General features: G+C 37.9%; 1 non-coding gene across 1 annotated transcript; it reads right to left on the reverse strand.

Annotated features, from left to right (window-relative positions):
* Positions 1 to 6,832: 6,832 nt before the first annotated feature.
* LOC127089385 (small nucleolar RNA R71) lies at positions 6,833 to 6,939 on the reverse strand. Its single transcript, XR_007790991.1, has one exon. It is a non-coding gene; the product is annotated as a small nucleolar RNA R71 (small nucleolar RNA).
* Positions 6,940 to 23,463: the final 16,524 nt, after the last annotated feature.

The raw sequence follows: 23,463 nt of genomic DNA on the forward strand, positions 1-23,463 counted from the left end.
TATTGTCTATGCTTCCTTTCATTCTGGTAAGACAGGCCACCAAATTTGCTGGTTCTCCATAGTTAGGATATGGTTGGTTGAAAGAACACAGTGAGAAGAGAGAGTTTTGTTGTGACATTGTAGGATTAACATGGTTGTCTATGCTTCCCTTTCTTCAGAATGTGGCCAATCAAGCTCACATGTAACTAGTTCCAAATGTTCTGTCTCAGCAATGGATCAATCAACATTTGACTAACTGATTATCTCATGTCTTTAATTTTCATAACTAGGAAGATCAATGGCCTGACATTCAATAGAATGTTTCTTTAAGAATGTCCCTAACATATTACCGTTATGAAATTACAAAATTATATTGAGAATATTATTTGGTTACATAGTGAGCCTTAAATCGGTTAATTTTACCGTATGAATCAACCTTAATCTTATAAAGCCAACAACAGCTTCCCAAAGTTAATACTTCACCTGAAGATTTTACCAAATACTTCTTGGGAGGGTAGCATAATACTTTGCCTGAAGGTTCAGGAATTAAAACATAAGATATAGAAGACTAGCAAGTATAATGTCAAGGGAAAGACAATGGTAACACATCAATATAATACAAAGATGTACTAATCAGAAAATCACATTTTGGTTGTAGGACCAAATCCAACGTCAAATGAGAGTCAACAATGTGTGTTCTATGTGTTGAATATGTATAACAAGATTTTGATGATGACAAAGAAATCAATGAAAATATTATGATTCATGGCTACTAGACCTCAACATTGAGACAAATTGGGCTACTGGAGTAACAATAATCTCAACAAACAGGGTTTGTAAACGTGGAAGATTTTGATTGTAAGATTTCTCATCCTTCTTCTTCCGAAGATGTGTTTAACAATATCCTAACCAACACTCAAATTTCTTTTATTGCAAATCACCTGGCCAACAGTGAAATACCTATTCCTCTTAAGCCGTTTGGTGATGATAATGATGTAAACAACCTTTAGCTTATTTCTTATTGTTTTATTTTGTTTGCTTGTTTGCCTTGTTTCCTGCCTTTTCCTTTAATTTGTAATTTTTTTATTTTTTTTATTTTATAATATATGGATGTTGTTTTTACTGTTTATTATATATATATATATATATATATATATATATATATATATATATATATATATATATATATATATATATATATATATATATATATATATATATATATATATATATATATATATATATATGTTTTATGTGTTGTTTGTTTATTATCTTTAAATATCTATCCTATTTTTTTGATAATGATAAAGGGAAAGAAGTATTCATCATACTCTCTTTATTTGTGAGGGAGAGCTTAACAATTCTAATTTTTTTTCTATTTTACTATCTCTCTGAAAGATGCATTGTCATCATAAAAAAGGAAATAATATGGTTCTATAGTAATGCCTTCTTAAGGTTTTGGTGATGACAACCGGAAAAAAAATCATAAACATAGCCAGTCAAGAAGTATGTACAAGATTAAGGTGAGAAAAATATAGGAAAAGGGGGGGGGGGGGGGGGGTTGTGTTTGTTTTTTCTTTCTTTTCAGACTTTTAAATTAGATTCTAAACACAAGGTTATAAAATCTGAGTTAGTTAGAAATAAGTTGCGGATATAAAGTGTAAGAAATAAGAATAACACACAGAGTTATCCTGGTTCCTCTCACAACTCGAGAGTAATTCAATCCCCTTGTACTACAAAAGATTTTTCACTATAATCACACAAGATTATAATTTGCTCAAGCAAACAAGCAAGGGTCTTCCTTTGCTCAAACACACAAGTAAAATACTTCCTTTCTCAAGCACACAAGCTTGAGACTTCCTTTCTCACACGCACAAGTATGAAATATCTTTTCTCAAGCACACAAGCTTGGGACTTTCTTGCTTACACACACAAGTATGAGACTTCATTGCTCAAGCACACAAGTTTGAGATTTCCTTGCTCTAGAATACAAGTTAAAGACTTCCTTGCACGCGCGCGCGCACACACACACGCACACACGAACACGCGCGCACACACACACACAGACACACACACACGCACGCACACACACACGCACGCGCACACACACACACACAGACACACACACGCACACACACACACATACACACGCACGTATGAGACTTCCTTGCTCGAACACTTAGTAAGATACTTCTAACAATCTACCTAGCCGATAGATGATTGTTGGATGAATACACTTGATATATAATCAGAGGTGAATAAATAATACAACTCAATAAGACTTAAAGATCTATAAGATATACAAGGAAAGAAATCCTAATATTAACTTGTGCTTGACATAGTAACTTTTGTTTCGTTGTCAATTGATTTTCATTAGCATAGTTTGGCATTTTTTATTCAAGTCTTTTTGCTCTTTAAATAGAGAAGAAAAAGAGTCGTTGAATATGCAATAGTAGAGTCCGTTAAGAAGCTTCAAAAGAGACGTTGGGATGTTTCACCAAACTGTCAGGTTAGGTGAAACCTAGTTTGAAAAACCTTTGCTACAAAAGAAATTAATAGTTGTGTCCCAACAGACTCTATGAAGAAAATAAAGATTATGTCATCACATGATAAAGTGTGTTCAGATATGAACAATGACCTATTGACGTCACCTTGGTCCCTGTGCTTTGACTAGCTCAGGTTCTGATCACTAGAAGCAGACTTCTCCAAAGTCTATTCTTCAAAGACTGATTCCTTCAGACGCTGATGTTTGAATGTTGACCTCTTTAGAAGATAACTTCATCAGAATCAATTCTTTAGCTTTTGATCCATCAAAATATGATCTTTATGTTTCTATTTGAATGTTCAGAGTCAGAACCAATACTTGGATTTATCATGAAATTATAGTCTATGATTCTGCATACTTGATCAAACATTAGTATATCCAACTGTTATTTAAATACTTTATTATCATAAAAACCTAAGGGATATAGGACAAACCAATTTTGTTCTAACACAAGGCACATTGTTTAGAGTTTCAAATGAAAGAGCTAAACATAGTTAAAATAGAAAGGAAACTGAAATTGCGAAGTTGTGAAAGCTCTCCTAATTTTGTGCTCAGTGTTTTATTTTATAGTTTGATCAATTAATTGTAAATGAAGAAAGAGTAAGTTTTACAATACTAAGGATATACGCGCACACACAAACACACACATATTCACACACATAAACACAAAGTATTTCAAACTTTTCATCTTTTTTATTAAAACTTCTTAAAACCAATTCAGACAAGTACTTAATCAATTAAACATATTTCTCACAAATTAGGGAAACCAACTCAACTTCCTAATTGGTTAGGTCTTCAATCTAATCGATTAGGTCTTCAATCTAATCGATTAGGTAGGCATTCTAATCTAGTAGGAAACACCAAAGCCCATGGATTATTGTCTTTTTGAGCCAAATATTTTTCTATATAATGGAAAATTTTCCTCACTTCTCAACACACAAATTTTATGAATTATAAACTATTCTTTCTATCTTGTTCCCATTATTTTATAAGTTTTATTCACATGTCATTGTCTTAGTGCTGATAGAGTGAAAAATATCATATGAGAGTTTTGGTATCTTTTTGTTAGGTTGAATTTGTTTATTCAAGAACGTAGCTCTCTTGTGATATTGTAATAGATTTGAAGGTTGCAAGCTAAACCTGTAAAAAGTTTAGGTTAAGGTTTTTGAGATGAACCAATGCAAGATTTCAAGTTGTTTGCGTAAGGTTGTTGATATGATCCTATGCAAAAGCTCAAGTTGATTAAGGTTGTTGGGTTGATCCTGTGTAAAAACTAAAGTTGGTTTTAATGGAAATCTTAAGAAAAAACTCTTGAGGAATGAAGTAGGTTGCATGGTTTAAGGTCGAAGTAGGATAATCTCTGGTGTGATCTTTCTTATCATATCTCTTTAATTCTTGTCTTTCCCGCTGCTTATTCTCTATTAATATTTGCTTTTAATATAGACCTTTTTAATCAATCATTTTTGTGAAAAAGTTTTTAAAATTCGAACATCACAATTCAATCCCTTGTGTTTGGAGTCACTTGTTCAACACAAGAAAGGTCTTCTTAGAATGAAAATGTAGATGATTTTGTAAGAGATCACTAGGAAGCGCACACCTATCATATATTCATCACCTCTTTATTAAAGGGAGTTTGGTAACTCTATGGCACCACAAGGGTGGGTTATGGAATCGTTGAATGCTTGACGAGCCATGCCCTTGTAGGGTGGCATGCTCTTTTAGTGTATCCCTAGTTCCCAGAAAATGATGGCGTACATGACATTGAATGAGCGATTCACTATAGTAGCGGTTATCACTAATGTAAGCTGATGACTTCTCGACAAGTGTACCGATAGTGTCGCAATAATAAAATATCGAATCCACATGTACTGCTTTTTAACAAGACAAAAAGTGTACAATGCGCCTAAAATACTAAATAGGGGGGGTTCAAACTTCAAAGAGAAGGATAAAAAAGGGTTCAAACAAAATTATGAAAGTGGTCAGGTTGTGTCTAGAATCCCCTATTTCTCTATTGTTGATGTTTTATGCCTTACATGAATAATCTCATCACTATAATTCCACGACAAATTAACGAAACCGATATAACCAATCCCTTTCTATATAGCTCACTAATCACTACTTGGAGCATCCTATCCCTAGTCCACTAGCATAAGCAGGATTAAGCGATGCAACAAAGCGTTAACTCACTAGCCACTATGATAACACCGAAAAACATAGTTTATTATGACTCGATTTGCACATCTTTTATTGTTAGTTTATTTCATTTTGTAGTATTATGTTTGTGGTTTATGCATGTTTCAGGTACTTTACGAGTAAAAGTCGATTTATGTAGAAACCAGACGAAAATGATGAAAAGTGGCAAAAATACACTTGCAGAGATCTCCATGGCCCATGTCATGACTAGGTAGGCGTGGAACCCACCAGAGAAGAAAAAGGAAGTATGAAGATGGAGTCTAAGGCTTGTGGTGACCGCCACATGCCTCATGGCGTTCACCATGAACATAAAAAAGGACCGAAAAAAATATTTGCACTTGTGGTGACCGCCACAAACTTCATGGCGATCACCGTGACCTTCAGTTCCTGAAAAAACATAGTAGAAGGAATTATTCTTTCCCCATTCCCCCATAATTCTCTCGCACGAAGTCTACACGACCTAGACTTGGTTTAACACATATTTTCACTATAAAATGGTAGTTTTAAGCAGTTTTTGGCATCCAAGTTTGTACGCAGATATTTTAGCTCTTAGTTTTAAGCAGATATTACATTGAAATAGTGATATATCTCTCACATTGGGGGACTATCACACCATAGTTTTTAAGATCTGTATTTGTAATCTTGGATCAAGGTTGCAGCATTTAAAGTTATTTTCCCATTTAGTTCAGTTTACTCGAAGTACTTCCGCGTTTAATTCCAGTTACAGGTTCTACATAGTTATTTTACTTTAATTTTGTTGTTTGCCACTTATTTACATACAATAATGTTGAAAATTTATATTACTCTGAATCATTTATTTATGTCTAATACCATGTCTGGATAAACCATTTTGAGTCCGGTACGTGAGGACCGTCGTTTCGACGAGACTCGGTAATAAGTTGGCGTAAACCCCTTTTTATAAATCATTTTTTCTAGTTTTGATTTTTAATTATAACTCTGAAAAGTTTTGCATGAGAGTGAAAACATTAAGGTTCGAATCAATAAAACGAGAGTGTGAGATTTGAACCAGATAGTAAAAATTGGGCATTAATCCTAAATATAGCGAGAGCGATTTAGGATTAATTAGAACTTATTGTTTTTCAAAAAGTATTTCCTGATTGCAAATGGGCTAGTGAGAGCATTTGGTCTCGAGGTATAGCTAGAATCAATAAAATGAGAGTGTGAGACAAATACTTTTACATTAATATTTCTCTACTAAAAAGTGGTTTAATACATTAATGCACGCCGGTGAATTATTGAGTTCCCGAGGTACGCTGAGATCCACGTTCCGGTCTCTCTTTTCTGCTTTATTGTCCAAACTTTATTTTAACTTTAGTATTAACTTCCCCCAAATCAAATTTTCATTAGACTTAGATTTACATAGCCCCGGTAGATAACGATAAGATTGACTATTGGTCCCCGTGGATTCAATATCTTTTAAAACTACACGATACAACTGTGCACTTGCAATTATATATTTCGATAGACTCACTAAGTCACGATCACGTTTTTTGGCGCCATTGTCGGGAACCAATTTAGCCAATATCTTAACTCCTTTGTTGCGTAGTATAAACTAAGGCAACTATTTTTTCTTTTCTTTTTATTCGTCGGTTGCATGCCTGACACTCGTTCTTCAAAGGTGAAGTTAACATTTCCCATAAACGAAATTGAAGGTTTTATTCTAAGAAGTCAAGTTAGAAAACTTCATTTAGAATATAATATCCCAACTACTATTATGCCCGTAAATCAAAACCGTCATCTCAAGGACTATGTTGCTCCTTCCGCAGAAGAGCCACACTCGAGCATTGTACCTCCTGCCATCAAGGAAAATAATTTTGAGCTAAAACCTTCATTGTTGCAAGTTATACAACAAAACCAGTTCTCTGGTAACCCTACAGAGGATCCAAACCTTCATCTATCAGTATTTATGCAGTATGCAGACACATTGAAAACCAACGGTATTAATCCCGTAGCCATAAGATTACGTCTCTTTCCCTTTTCTTTGAGAAATAGAGCCAGAGATTGACTCCATCTCTACCATCTAATTCCATAACTACATGGAACAAACTAAAGAGAATTTTCTTGGCACGATATTTCCCACCAAGCAAAACGGGTATGCTGAGAAGCCAAATCAACCGATTTAGGCAAAGAGATAACAAATCTCTTTTTGAAGCTTGGGAGAGATACAATGATATGCTAAGGCTCTGCCCACATCATGGACTTGATCCATGGTTGATTATTCATACTTTCTACAATGGTTTCTTGTACAAAATCAAACTAACCTTATACAAAGCAGCTGGCGGCGCTCTAATGGATAAACCCAACGAAGACGGTTATCAACTCATAGAAAACATGGCACAAAACCACTATCAATGAGGATGTGAGCAAAATTTTGAAGAGAAACCACTGATAAAGGGTGGAATGTACGAAGTAAATGGCATAGACCATGTTAATGCTAAAGTGGACGCTCTCACTAAGAAGATTAGAAATTTAACTGTAACTCCAGCAGCTACCGTAGCTGCTGCAACATCTAATTACGAGTTATGTGGAACCCCTGGACATAACACTCCCAAAGGCCATATATTAGTTGGCATTCCGTATGACCAAGTAAAATATGCCCAAGGTAACCCATATTCCAATACTTATAACCCTGGTTGGAGAAACCGCCAAAATTTCTCATATAAGAACAACAACGTGTTGCTTGCTCCAAACCTAGCACCAATTATTCCTCCAAGTTATCAAAAAGGAGCCCCCGCTGCTCCTCAAGCACCAAAGAAGTCAAACCTCGAACTAATGATGGAAAATTTTATTGTAACCCAAAGCCAACAGAACAAAGAGTTTACTAACCAGAACATTCACATGAACAAGTTGATTAAGCAATTGGCAAGTAAGGTTGACTCTATGGCTATTCACAATAAAATGTTAGAAACCCAAATTTCTCAAGTAACCCAACAACAAGCAGCCGCAACAGCCCCAACTGGAATATTTCCTGGCCAACCACAACCAAGCCCGAAAGGCCATGCTAATGCCATTACACTAAGAAGTGAGACAAAATTGAACGGGCCAACAGATCCAAAAATTCAAAATCCACCCATGTCTCAACGAAATGAAGAAGAAACTAAAAAGGTAACAAACAATGAACCAAATGACAATGGGGAGGATGATAAAACTAAAGAGGCAGTCTAGAAAGAGAAACAGTACGTGCCTCCGCCACCATATAAGCTACTCATTCCTTATCCTCAAATACTAGCTAAATCCAAAACCGAAGGTTAGTTTAAGAAATTTGTAGAGCTTATGAAATCGCTTAATATTACAATGCCCTTTACAAAAGATATTACACAAATGCATTCCTATGCCAAATTTCTCAAAGAGATTCTATCCAATAAGAAGAAACTTGAGGATAATGAGACAGTAATGCTCATTGCAGAGTGTAGCGCCCTAATTCAAAACGACATGCCCCCTAAGTTAAAAGAACCAGGTAGTTTTTCCATACCCTGTGTAATCGGAACATTTGTTATAGACAAAGCCCTTTGTGACTTAGAAGCTAGTGTCAGTTTAATTCCCCTTTCAATCTATGAAAAACTCAAATTAGGCGAACTAAGACCCACTAGAATGTCTCTCAAACTAGCTGACCGCTCTATTAAATTCCATGTGGGTATGCTAGAAAACATTCCCATGCGAATGGGCCAGTTTTACATTCCCACAAATTTCATAATAATGGACATAAATGAAGATTCCAACATTCCAAGCATACTAGGAAGACCCTTTTTGGCCACTGCTGGTGCTATTATTGATGTGAAACGAGGAAAACTAACCTTCGAGGTTGGTGAGGAGAAAATAGAATTCATTCTTTCCCAATTTATGAAGGCACCTGCTACAGATGAAACTAGTTGTTTCATAGACATCATCGACAAATGTATAAGAGAAATGGAGATGGAAGCACCTAAGGATACTGAAGTCCTAAAAATTCTAGCACCTCATATATTTGAAGATGATGAATGGCGTATACCATATGTGGATGATAGTTTGAGGGAATGCCTCACACTAACTCCCAATCCTATGCCTTTCCCAAAGAAACCTTTCGTAGAACTTAAGACACTCACCCAAAAGCTAAGGTATGAATTCCTTGATAAAAAGCTTGAACGCCCAGTAATAGTCAATGCAGACTTAAGTCAGAAAGAAACTGAGCAATTATTGGATGTTCTAAGGAAATACCCTACACCCCTAGGATATAACATCTTAGATCTCAAAGGGATCAATCCATCTATGTGCATGCGTCGAATTATGCTAGAGGAAGACTCAAAAACCTCAAGAGAACCCCATAGGAGAGTAAACCCTATTATAAGCGATGTAGTTAAGAGGGAGGTACTAGGAATTATATATCCAATATTCGATAGTAAATGGGTCAGCCCGGTACATGTCGTACCTAAAAAAGAAGGTGTTACAGTAGTCAAGAATGACAAAGGCGGAGCCGTAGCAAAGCGTGTAGAGATAAAGTGGAGAATGTGAATAGACTATTGAATAAACCCTTAACCGGTCTATTGATGAAAGGCGCTGAATTCATCTTTTATGGAAAATGCTTAGAAGTGTTTCGAATGCTCAAACAAGCTGTGATCTCCGCACCCATTATACAACCTCCAGATTGGAATGAACCCTTTGAAATGATGTGCGATGCAAGTGATTTCTCCGTCGATGCTGTCTTGGGACGACATAAATACAAGAAACTTTATGTCACTTATTATGCGAGTAGAACCTTGGATGAGGCGTAAATGATTATGCCACCACAGAAAAAGAACTCTTAGTTGTAGTGTTTGCATTAGATAAATTCTACTCTTACCTAGTAGGAGCTAAAATAATTATTTATACCGACCACACTACTATTAGGTACTTATTAAGCAAAAAGGACGCTAAGTAGAGGTTGTTAAGATGGATACTGCTGCTACAAGAGTTTGATTGAGAAATCAAAGACAAGAAAGGAACTGAGAACATTATAGTGGATCACCTCTCTAGACTCGATAATGTAAAAGCGGACCCAGTGCCCATGAATGATGACTTCCCTTATGATCGACTTATTACCCAACTACAAAATGACATATTTTAATACTCTCAAAGAGAAGATCCTTTTGGAAAAGGAAACCCCAAAATTGAAAATAAAGAAATCATGGAAGCTGCTTATGCTCAACCCAAAATCCCTTGGTACGCTGACTCTGTCAACTACCTAGCAGTCCGATGCTTCCACCTGAATTAACTTACCAATAAAAGAATAAGTTTTTCCATGACCTAAAACACAATTATTGGTATGATCCCCTCCTATTCAAGAGAGGCGTCAACGATATTTTCCGTCGATGTGTCCCTGAAGAAGAGATAGAAAACATTATAACCCATTGCCATGCTCCACCTTATGGAGGGCAAGCAAGCACGTCCAAGACTTGTGCAAAGATTTTACAATCTGGCCTCTATTGGACGAGTATCGAAGGATGTTCACATTGCAATTCTCAAATGTGACTGGTGCCAACACACTGGAAACGTTTCTATACGCGATGAGATGCCATTGAAAAACATCCTAGAAATGGAAATCTTTGATGTATGGGGTATTGATTTTATGGGCCCTTTTCCTTCCTCATGCGGAAACAAATTTATACTCGTTGTGGTTGACTATGTGTCAAAATGGATTGAGGCTGTAGCTTCTCCCAAAAATGACGCACGAGTTGTGATTAAGATTTTTAAAAATGTCATCTTCCCTAGATTTGGTGTACCTAGACTCGTCATTAGTGATGGTGGATCTCATTTCATTTCGAAAATACTTTAAAAATTGTTGCTTAAATATGAGGTCTGACACCGAATAACAACACCTTACCACCCACAAGCGAGTGTCAAGTTTAAATTTCCAATAGGGAAATTAAGAAAATATTAGAGAAGACTGTTGCAACATCTAGGCAAGATTGGTCCTCTAAACTTCACGAGGCTCTGTAGGCTTATAGAACAGCTTACAAAAATCCCATAGGAACCACAACCTTTAAGCTAGTTTATGGTAAATCCTGCCATCTGCCAGTGGCGCAAGAACAAAATTCTTATTGAGCCATTAAAGCCCTAAACATGGACTATGCTACCGCTGGTGAAAAGCGAATCTTAGATATTCAGGAATTAGAGGAATTATGATTAGACGCCTATGAGAATGCCTAAATCTCTAAGGATCGAACTAAAAAGTGGCATGATAAGCATATAACGAGGAGAGAGTTTAAAGAGGGTGAATTAGTTATTCTTTTCAACTCTCGATCGAAACTCTCTCTAGGAAAACTCTGTTTTAGATGGTTAGGACCTTTTTCGGTTGTCAAGGTTTTCCAAAATGGGGCCGTTGAAATAATAGGTCACTCTAATGAGACCTTCATTGTGAATGCGCATAGACTTAAACATTATCATTGTGACGAAGACACGAATTATTATACTAGCTTAAATTTAACAGAGTTTCCCATCACTTTGCAAGATTAAATGCGCAAGAAAAATTTGTCGAGCTACTGGCGTTAAACATAGCGCTGAGTGGGAGGCAACCCATGATTTTTGAATTTTATTTCCCCGATATAATAGCGGTATATTTATTTATATTGATTAGTACTAACTTATTTTCTTTTCTTTCAGGTCACACTCACCGACTAACTTTTGCTAATTAACCAGAGAATGTAGCACGAGGATAATATGCAAGTCATTTTCAAAAACGACGCCTAGAGGAGGCGTTTCAAAGTCTTAGCTGAACGAACCATCTCAACTACCTATTACCCTGTTTTTCCAACATTGGTAGCTCTAGGGCTCATGGATAGTGTGCGGTTTATGTTTACACAGATGAGCTAGGACCGTTTCTCCGTTGCGAAACACCCTACCTACAAGAACCTAACCTTAGATTTCCTTAGCTCTTTAACTACATACCTAACCTTGGATTAGGACCCGCCAGACGCATAGTGTCCTTTAGACTATTTAGAAGGAGCTATCGCCTTAACCAAGGCGAGTTAGCCCGATTGTTAGCTTTCCAGCATGGCCCCCATGTCTACTCTAAGGTACCCACCGATGATGACATGCAATTTGAGCTCGATTACTTTTGGAGTGGGATTACAGAAGATTACCCACCTGACCACCCTAGAATGAACCAAGAACTGACCCATAACCCAACCATTAGGTACTTTTAAATGGTTGCATCCCAAACTTTATTTGGGAGAGCTAGCAACATCTGCCTAGTAAGTAGGGAAGAGTTTTTCTTCATTTTTAATATCTTTCAATCCAGACTTATCAATTTTGCTGCTTTCTTGCTTACTGGTTTAGCCAGGGTAGCAAATCAAGAGATATAACACATTTACGTAGGCGGTATCGTGACCCACATGGCTATGGCTGTAGGCCTGCATAACCAAATAGCTCACTTGACCCCTTGGTGTGAGTATGATTTGATTGACATAGACCACTGCCTGAACTCGAGATTAGTGAGATGCGAGGGACCGTCTAAATATAAGATAATAATCCTAAGTGATGTGGTTCACCAGTTCACCCTCCTTAATCCCGAGAGGACTAGTGTTCACGATCACGATAATTGGCATTACCCTCTCGAGAGTCTAGACGAGTCTCCGACACCATCGGCCCCTGAATACCATCCTACACCGACTACTGCTTCTTCGTCCTCCTTAGATGATTCACCTCCTCTTGGTGAACGCCATACAAAGCTTCATACCATCCAAACATATATTTCTACACTATAGACTGACCTAACCACTCTCCGTCGCGATTTTATGAACTATAATGATGTGATGTCCGAGCAGATGGATCATATATACCAAGAAATCTACACCATTTATAGATACCTAAGGCCCTATATGGAGCACATTGGAGGCCGAGTCTCTCTCTCTCTCTCTCTCTCTCTCTCTCTCTCTCTCTCTCTCGTTTACACCTTCCATCTCTACTCTTAAGAACTGATGACACTGCTCCATTTAAGTGTGAGGGAAGACTTATTTCTTACTTTCCCGTTTTTATCATTCAAAATTATTTTTGTTTTTGTTTGTTATGTTCCCGAAACTTAGGTTTTCATTCTATGTGTTGACTTATCATTTGTTAGTCGAGCTACCGACGTTAAACATATCGTTGTGTGGGAGGCAACCCACAATTTCAAAAATTTCTTTCATTATACTTTTCAATTTTTCTTTCATTTTATGTTATGATATTTTTCATGATGTTTTTATGTATTTTTATTACTTTTCAAAAGAAAATTCTGCATCATTAACATGATGCAGGACAAAAATAGCCCAGAAGCCCAAAAGAGTAAGCCCAAGTGCACTAAAGGGCATGGAATTCGCCACACACCTTGTGGCATTCTCCACAGACTCTAAAGCCAGATAGCTCAAAACTATAAAGTGTGACGCTCGCCACACACCCTGCGGCGGTCTCCACGAACCTTTAGAACATGGAAAACACTCTAAAACCCTTATTTTTCACTTTCCCACTTCATCCTCTTAACTTTCAAACTACCCCCATTCATTAGCCCTTTCAAAATCCTCCTTGTTCCCCAAAATACCTCATTATTTCTTCACTCTTTCACCTTCCAACCGCATAACTACATAAACCAACATCTACCATAACCAATTTCACCACTCTCACTCTTACATATTTCTCTCTTCACCATACCTTTTATACAAACTCTAACGATGGCTCAAGGAGGAAATGCTGATTTCAATGGAGTAGTCTTCCACGAGGGTAGAGACGGTCGGAAGCAGCAAAAGCACTATGAAGCTCTGCTGATCCGAGACATCATTCCGACAAGGTATGCAAATGACTCTTGCTTAGGTAGTCTAGGACTATATTATAGTGTATACTAGATGCTGGATAGGTTGAGTTTAACACATTTTTATACACACCGGGATCCCACTTATGTTAGTCTAACTTTAGAGTTTCTTAGCTCCTTAGTTTACACTACAAATAGTTGGACTTCTAGCATAGTAGGCACTGCTAAGTTCCGCATGTTCAACAGGGAATATGAGTTTAATTCTAACCAAATGGCCGGCTTGCTATAGTTTCCTCGCGGAGAGGGTGTTATTTGTGAAACACCCCTAGATACTGATTGGCTACATGAAGTCGGTCCATTTTAGGAGCAACTAATTGGTAACCAGACTGATAGTTTTGAGGGAAATAATGCCACCACAAATCCATAACCCGACCATACGCTATTTTCGCTAAATGTTGGCGCACACAATTTTTGGTCGGGAAAACAAAAGTAGGATTAATGATAAGGAGTTGTTTTATATACACTATGTTTTTGAGCACACACGGGTTAATTCATCCCTATTTATGTTGGCCCACATGCAAGCGGTTCACACCGCTAAAAAGGGGCACATCACTTTTGGAGGACTCATTACTTCCATAGCTCCTGCCCTGGACCTGGACGCGGAGCTTGCTACGCTCGACCCTCTACCCATGCTCTCCCTATACATTGATATTTGTCGCCATATGCGGTTAATTAAGAATAAGAGTGATGAAAGGTTTTCACTGATGATATCCAACATGGTAGTCCATACCATTATCTTACCTTTCCCGAACCGCACCAATGTGTGAGTGAGGGCAAATTGGACCTATACCTTGAATGCCGGTGCTAAGGCCGGTCCGGTGCCCACGAACATTCATGAGAATGTCGTTGCTGATGGTGACACCGATGATGAGTTTGATCAGAGAGAGCGAGGCTATCCTGTACACCAGACCCACCACACCACTCACCCCATATTCATACTTCACTTGCAAACACCACACACTTTTCTGACCATTTTACAGGTACTTCCTCCAGAGCTACACACGCCATGCTTGATGATATACTCAATGAGATGCGTGCCCTAAATGCCACGACGCTGAGAGAGACAACCTGATATATGTTATGCATAAAAAATAAATAGGTATAATGCTACATATAAGCCAAATCCAAACACAACAAGCAACAATGATGGAGCATACGGGTCAGATGCAAGCCTTCCAGAAAAATGTGACAAAAGATGTGCAACTGATCCAAGCCACCTAAGCTTCACTTCTAGGGTGCATGAGACACTTAAGGGAAGCCTTGGACACCATGGAAGATAACACTCATCAAGTCCATACATCACAAACCGCCATGGTAGAGCAGATACAACAATGGAAGACCTTTCAAGCTTCTATGGAGCACCACCACCAAGTGATGCTAGAACATATCCAATTTTCTCAAGCAGCTAAGGATCACCATAACAACCAATTGGATTCTTTATCTGAGCGGTTGGCTATCATGGAGGTCCAGATGCGGTGAGAACATGGTCAAGGTGGATACATACGAGGTGGGTACAAATAAGGTGGATACGGCAGTTGGAGGCAAGGCCAAGGCCAAGGCCAAGGAAGATATTGATTCCATTGTCCAGGTTCTTCGTTCCTTTTTCTCGCTTTCATCAAAACATTGAGGAAAATGTTTGGTTTAAGTGTGGGAGAGGAGCTTTATCGCTTTCATTTTTACTGTTTTCTAGTTAGATTTACAATTTTTAGTTTATTTCATGATTTTGGGATTTTATTTGTTTTTATTTTTTAGTAATGTTAGTAGAGTCGTTGCATGTGCTGTCGAGTCTTTGTGCGTGGTTTTCTATTGCTTATTGATTCCCCATTTTCTTGAGCCATACCAATTTTTTTTGACTTAGACTAACAATGCATATTTTGAAAGTTTTAGGCTATAGACAATACTTAGGATAAATTGTAGAAACTTGGGAAAACTTTACAAGATCGATATCGTTGTAACACCATGAATCTCCTGAATATGGATGTCAATTTGAGTACTTGTCATGTCACAACCTTAAACTCTCATCCTTTGATTTTCCTTAAGTAGTTTATTCCGCAGTCAACACCATCCCAAACGCACACTACGCAAGAAATTGATGCAAATAAGTGTATGATCCTAAGCTTAAAAGAGAAAATAAAGATAAAATTAATAATGATGTTCCTTCTAAGTTAGGTGACCCTCACCCGGTCATTTAACCCAATGGAACAAGCCTCTTTTTGATAATATCAATCACACAAAAGTGCGAAGAAAATAAAATAGTATATATGGATCATAGTCACTAACAAATTATCTTGCTATGAGTGTGGAATGATAATGGGCTTAATGTGATTGCACTAGAATGAAAAAGGATAGATAGAAGGATGAGTAAATTAGGCTTAGACATGGCGACATGATTCATATTGGTTTGTACTGGGGAGACTTATGTATGCACCATGCAAATTTATGTTTCCACGATATCCTTAGTGAAGAAGTTAGTACCTATTGATGCAACTCTAATCAAGATTGAGTTTATAGCCTAGAATGAGTATCCAATTGCAATTGCTTTCATGAGCCTTGATTTCAACATGCTGCATAATTTTCAAAAGTTTTTTTCATATGTGTAGCAATTGCTTGAGGACAAGCAAAGGTTTAAGTGTGACATGATTTGATAACACCGAAAAATATAGTTTGTTCTGACTCAATTTGAACATGTTTTTGTTGGTGTAAGCCCTAGAGGCCAATACTTTTTGGTACTTGTATCGAAACATTTATTAATGATAAAAGGCATTTTCTTTATTATGGTTGATTAATAAAGTCCCTGGAATAGATAGTCCGTTTAATGTATTAAGTGTGACTTAATCATGAGAACACATTAAACATAAGGGCACTGTTCTTAAAGTATCCGTAGTCGAGCTTTAATGTAAAGTGGGATAACATTAAAGCATTAAGACTATTATGTTTGTAGACTGATGATCACATCTCATGGATCATGGATAAAGAGTTATCAAGTCTTAAACATAGGTATGAATATTAGGAGTAATATTTATACCGGATTGACCCGCTATGAGAATACTATATAGAAAGTTATGCAAGGTGTCATAAGTTATTCTCATGGTGATAATAGTGTATTCCACTCTTCGACCTGAAACCACTATGGACCCTAGATGTAGAGTCGAGTGCTTTATTGTTGATCCAACATTGTCCGTAACTGGATAACCATAAAGACAGTTGATGGATACTCCATAAAGCATGCTGAGGGACATGAGTGACCTAGATGGAATTTGCCCATCCTGCATAACAGGATAAATGTCTATGGGCCCAATATTGAACTGGACAAGGATGACACGGTCTATGCCTTGTGTTCAATATAGACATAAGGGCAAAAGGGTAATTATACACATAATTATTATCACAGAAGGTTTTGTCAAATCACATGACATTTTCGTGTCTTGGGTAGCAGTGATGTGTTGCTAGATACCGCTCACTGTTTATTATGTTAAATGCGAGATTTAATATAATTGTCAACGTCACGAAAACCTACAGGGTCACACACAAAGGACGGATTGATGAGAGATAGAGTAACTAAGGAATACCGTAAGGTACGGTGCCCTTAAGTGAATTATAGAACATCGTAAGGTACGATGTACTTGAGTAGAATACGAAATATGGTAAGGTACCATGGGCTTAAGTGATTTTGGGCATATTATAAGACATGGGCCAAAATACACTTGAGTGGGCTTTTAGCTTGAAGCCCACACAAGTGGTTCTATAAATAGAACCCTTGTGCAGAAGCATTTTTCGCGGTTGCATTATTTTCGTTTTCTCTCACTCTCTCTCTCTCTCTCACTCAAAGCCTTCATTCGTACCAGCTAGCACTGAGATTGAAGGAACCCGTTCGTGTGGACTGAGTAGAGACGTTGTCATCGTTCAACGTTGGTGATCGTTTCGTGGATCTGCATCAAAGGTTTTGATCGTCACAAGAGATCTGCACCAAAGGTTTCAATCATCACAAGAGGTAAATATTCTATCACTGATCATGACCATTCGTAAGGATCTTTGAAGGAGAAAATTTTAATTTCCGCTGCGTTATGGACCGCAATTCTCCTTCAGTGGTATAAGAGCCACTTACGAAACCATGACTCGGATAGCTGTTTATTTTCTGTATTAATATGATTAAAAGACAGAATGAATCAATTAATTAAACGGGTAATTAAATTTGGCATCATGAGTGTACGAGTTGGATGATTGATGTTGACTATGCTTCGGTACCGACATTAGTATGGTGAAGCAGCGATACATCGATCGTCCATAAGGTACGCAATTGAGACCGATCAACTTATATATGATATAAGTAATCCTAATGCAAAGTACGGTATATGTGATATACTGTTTCTGTTTCGTTCATTCGAACACTAAATGATTGTTTTCCTTTGAGCGATCAATGGTCATTTGCTTCGGAATCCGACATTAGTATGGTGAAGCAATGACCTGTTGATCAATCATACTGAATCAATAATTGAGGTGTGTTTGACGGTCTGAAATTGGCGCATTAGGGTTGGTGGCGGCGCAAGGGTTGTGCCGTTAAGGAGTTGTGAATTTAGGGCTTTTGGAAGAGGTCTGTAGACTGTTTCAAAGTTCTGTTATTTTGGCCGCGTGAAGCTCGTGTGATGAGCGTAACAAGCTGGATGCGTGACGATCGTAACGTGCCCTGTGACGGTCGTCACACTCACATGGCCTGTGACGGTCGTAACGTGCCCTGTGACGGTCGTCACACTCACAGAGTCAAAATTTTGGGGTTTCTGTTTTGTGACTACGCAAGGGTTGTGTTGATGCAAAACAATGTCCATTTCAAATGAATTGTTCATTAAAATTTTGGACAGGGGCGCTGCCCCTTGACCCCGTCCGCTGATTGGTCAGTGGAACCACCGTCCGCTGACCGGGCAGCGGAACCCCCAGCTAACTCTGCGTAGTGTGATCGGTCGCCGAAATTTAATTTTGTTTTAATTAATTAAAGGAATTAAAAATTAATAATAATAATGTGTTTGTTATTATTGCCTTGTGGTGATCAGTTATGGCCTTAGTTGTCCTTTATTTTGTTTTGGGTTTTTAAATACGACCTGCGTGTCGTGCCTCTCCTTTTGATCTCTTAATGTAACTTCTTTTCTCATCTCAATCCCTCGTATGTAAAACGAGTTTCTTCTGGAATGTAATGTTATGAATAAAGAGAAGAAGACAATGTTATGAAGAAAGAGAAGATTTCAAGATCAAAGGAGGACAACCTTGAAGATCTTGCTTGGAGAAGCTTAGAGAAGAATTCAATATTAAAGGAGGACAACCTTGAAGATCTTGCTTGGAGAAGCTTAGATCGTTATTAGGTTAGCTTAGGTTCTCTCATTGGCTTGGGAGAACAATTGCGCTAGGGGCCATAACTGTTTCATTGTGTATGTATGTTGATGCATGTAAGAGACGATTTATATGATAAATAAGCCGGTGAGATCAGAACAATTGCAATTCCCTCAAACTAAAATATTAAGTTTATGTTTTCCAAGTCTTAGCACTCATCAAGACTAGTATCGGATAATGTAGGTTTCGCCTACGCGAGGTGCATGATCTATATATTAGTAAGGTGCGATGGGATAATTGTAATATCCAACTGCTAAGACAATGGGTAAAACTTAACTAAACAAATTATAATAATATTATATATGTTTGCTTTCCAAGTTTTAGCACTCATCAAGACTGGTATCAAATAATGTAGGTTTCGCCTACGCGAGGTGCATGTTTTGTATTAGTTGAGGTGCGATGGGATAATTGTAATATCCAACTGCTAAAATGATGAGTCAAACTTAATTATAATTTTATTATATATGTTTAGAAGCAAGAGTTGGGAATAATCCATATGATGGATTGGAATAAGGAGTTATTCACCCAACTGAAATTTTCGAGAGTTGTATGAGATACAACTGGAAGGAGTTCCTACCTAAATAACCTAGTTTTGTGTAATCCGCCTACACGGACTTAGAACGAAGTGAAATATGGATCTCGACCCACTAGAAAATCTTCCAACGGGATTTTCCGAATCAAATGATGAGGGTCATTTGTTTTGAGTAAAATAGTGGGAGCATATTTGATTAAAGGCCTAATTAAATATGTCAATGATACTTATATTTTCTTAATCCTTATGTAGATAACCATGACAGCAAACACCTCTAACAACATCTTGCGATCAATCCTTGACAAGGAAAAATTGTCTGGGACAAATTTTCTGGATTGGCACCGAAACCTGAGGATTGTCCTCAAACATGATAAAAAGCTGTATGTCTTGGAGACACCTGTTCCTGAAGAGGAACCTCCTAGTTCTGCACCTAAGGCAGAAAGAGATGCTTATAAGAAGCATGTCGATGATGCCAATGAAATTGCTTGTCTCATGCTGGCTACCATGAACTCAGAATTGCAAAAGCAACATGAGAACATGTCAGCGTTCGATATGATCGAACACTTGAAGATGCTCTATCAAGAGCAAGCAAGGCATGAGAGGTTTGAAGTTTCAAAAGCCCTTTTTCAAAGCAAGTTAGATGAGGGAGCCCCTGTAGGTCCCCATGTACTCAAGATGATTGGGTATGTGGAAAACCTTGAGAGATTGGGTTTTCCCCTCGAAAAGGAACTTGCGACTAATTTGATCTTGCAATCGTTGCCAGATAGTTTCAGTCAATTCGTCCTAAATTTCAATATGATTGATATGGACAAATCTCTTCCTGAACTGCTCGCCATGTTAAGAACTGCCGAACAGAATCTGAAGTCAAAAGGGAAGTCCATTCTGATGATCGGAAATGGAAAGAGACAGAATAAAAGGCCCACCAAGCAGGGTGATAAAGGGAAAGGCAAGGAAGTTGCCAAACCCAGACCCACTGTTGCTGCTTTGAAGCCTAGTGGAGGCATAGCAAAGACAGGCACCTGCTTCCATTGCGGTAAGACCGGACACTGGAAGAGGAACTGCCCAAAGTACCTGGAAGATAAGGAGAATGGAGTAGAGACTTCAACTTCAGGTATTTTTGTTATTAACTTATCTACTTCTGCATCATGGGTATTAGATACTGGATGCGGTTCTCACATTTGTACAAATGTGCAGGGGCTGAAAAGGAGTAGAGATTTGGCAAAAGGTGAAGTTGACCTATGAGTTGGCAATGGAGCAAAGGTTGCTACTTTAGCCGTAGGATCTTATGCATTGACTTTACCTAGTGGTTTAATAATTCAGTTAGAGAACTGTTATTATGTACCTGCAATTAGCAGGAATATTATTTCCATTTCTTGTTTGGACAAGTTTGGTTTTTTTCATTTATAATAAAGAACAATTGTTGCTCAATTTATTTGAATGATATATTCTATGCTACTGCACAAATGAGCAATGGACTATATGTCCTTGATCTCGAAATGCCTATTAATAACATTAATACTAAAAGGGTGAAACCTAACGAGTTAAAACCAACTAGGTAAGAATATTAAAACTCTTCGATCAGATCGAGGTGATGAGTATTGAAGCCTAGAGTTTGATGACCATCTGGAAGAGTGTGGGATCCTATCCCAGCTTACTCCTCCTGGAACACCCCAATGGAATGGTGTATCTGAGAGAAGAAATCGAACCCTGTTAGACATGGTCCGATCCATGATGAGTCACGCCGATCTTCCAAACTCCTTTTGGGGACATGCACTATTGACAGCAACTTTCACACTTAACCATGTTCCATCCAAAAAGGTTGAGAAGACACCATATGAGATATGGAGTGGTAAGAAACCACATATGTCTTACATAAAGATTTGGGGTTGCGAGGTTTATGTGAAATGACAAATTTCAACTAAGCTTGAGCCCAAATCTGACAAATGCTTATTTGTGGGGTATCCTAAAGAAACAAGAGGGTATTACTTCTACAATCCTTCTGAGGGCAAAGTGTTTGTCGCTCGAACTGGAGTTTTTCTAGAAAATAATTTTATTTCCAAAGGAACCAGTGGGAGGAAAGTAGAGCTTGAAGAAATTCAAGAATCACAAAGCATAGATACACCTATGGAGGAATTAGAGCAGGAAACACAAGAAGTTGTGTAAGAGCAACCTGCTCAAGTAGAACAAGACCAGCGTAGGTCAGGCAGGATACGTCACCTACCTGAGATATATGGATATCTGATCAAGGTGATGTATTACTCATGGAATCTTCGTTTTGATGAAACAGTAAAACAATATGGATTCATCAAGAACGAAGATGAGCCTTGTGTCTACAAGAAGGTTAGTGGGAGCATGATCGTATTCCTGGTATTATATGTGGATGACACATTACTTATTGGAAACGATATCCCTACCCTGTAACAAGTAAAGTCTTGGGTAGGGAAATGCTTTTCTACGAAGGACCTAGGTGAAGCAGCCTATATATTAGGAATCAGAATCTATAGAGATAGATCATGAAATGCTTGGCCTAAGTCAGAGTACATAGACAAGGTGCTGAGACGCTTTAATATGAATGATTCCAATGGTTATGTGTTTTGCTTAAACGGTGGCGCTGTGAGCTGGAAAAGTTCAAAGCAAGATACAGTTGCTGATTCTACAACCGAGGCCGAGTATATTGCTGCCTCAAGTGCAGCAAAGGAAGCTGTTTGGATCAAAAAGTTCATTAGTGAACTTGGCATAATTCCTAGCATTGTGGATCCCATTGGTCTCTACTGTGATAACAATGGTGCTATCGCACAAGCCAAGGAACCTAGATCTCACCAATAATCCAAACACATACTTAGGCGTTATCATCTCATTCGAGAGATAATAGATAGAGGAGATGTGAAAATATGTAAAGTACCTACACTTGACAATATAGCTGACCCATTGACAAAGCCTCTTGCGCAGCAGAAGCATGATGGCCATACTAGATCAATGGGCATAAGGGGTATGCCTGATTGGCTCTAGTGCTAGTGGGAGATTGTTGGTGTAAGCCTTAGAGGCCAATACTTTTTGGTACTTGTATCGAATTATTTATTAATGATAAAAGGCATTTTCTTTATTATGGTTGATTAATAAAGTCCCTGGAATAGATAGTCCGTTTAATGTATTAAGTGTGACTTAATCATGAGAACACATTAAACATAAGGGCACTGTTCTTAAAGTATCCGTAGTCGAGCTTTAATGTAAAGTGGGATAACATTAAAGCATTAAGACTATTATGTTTGTAGACTGATGATCACATCTCATGGATCATGGATAAAGAGTTATCAAGTCTTAAACATAGGTATGAATATTAGGAGTAATATTTATACCGGATTGACCCGCTATGAGAATACTATATAGAAAGTTATGCAAGGTGTCATAAGTTATTCTCATGGTGATAATAGTGTATTCCACTCTTCGACCTGAAACCACTACGGACCCTAGATGTAGAGTCGAGTGCTTTATTGCTGATCCAACATTGTCCGTAACTGGATAACCATAAAGACAGTTGATGGATACTCCACAAAGCATGCTGAGGGACATGAGTGACCTAGATGGAATTTGCCCATCCTGCATAACAGGATAAATGTCTATGGGCCCAATATTGAACTGGACAAGGATGACACGGTCTATGCCTTGTGTTCAATATAGACATAAGGGCAAAAGGGTAATTATACACATAATTATTATCACAGAAGGTTTTGTCAGATCACATGACATTTTCGTGTCTTGGGTAGCAGTGATGTGTTGCTAGATACCGCTCACTGTTTATTATGTTAAATGCGAGATTTAATATAATTGCCAACGTCACGAAAACCTACAGGGTCACACACAAAGGACGGATTGATGAGAGATAGAGTAACTAAGGAATACCGTAAGGTACGGTGCCCTTAAGTGAATTATAGAACATCGTAAGGTACGATGTACTTGAGTAGAATACGAAATATGGTAAGGTACCATGGGCTTAAGTGATTTTGGGCATATTATAAGACA

This window comes from Lathyrus oleraceus, chromosome 5, assembly GCF_024323335.1.
Source record: "Lathyrus oleraceus cultivar Zhongwan6 chromosome 5, CAAS_Psat_ZW6_1.0, whole genome shotgun sequence".
NCBI classification, from domain to species: domain Eukaryota; kingdom Viridiplantae; phylum Streptophyta; class Magnoliopsida; order Fabales; family Fabaceae; genus Lathyrus; species Lathyrus oleraceus.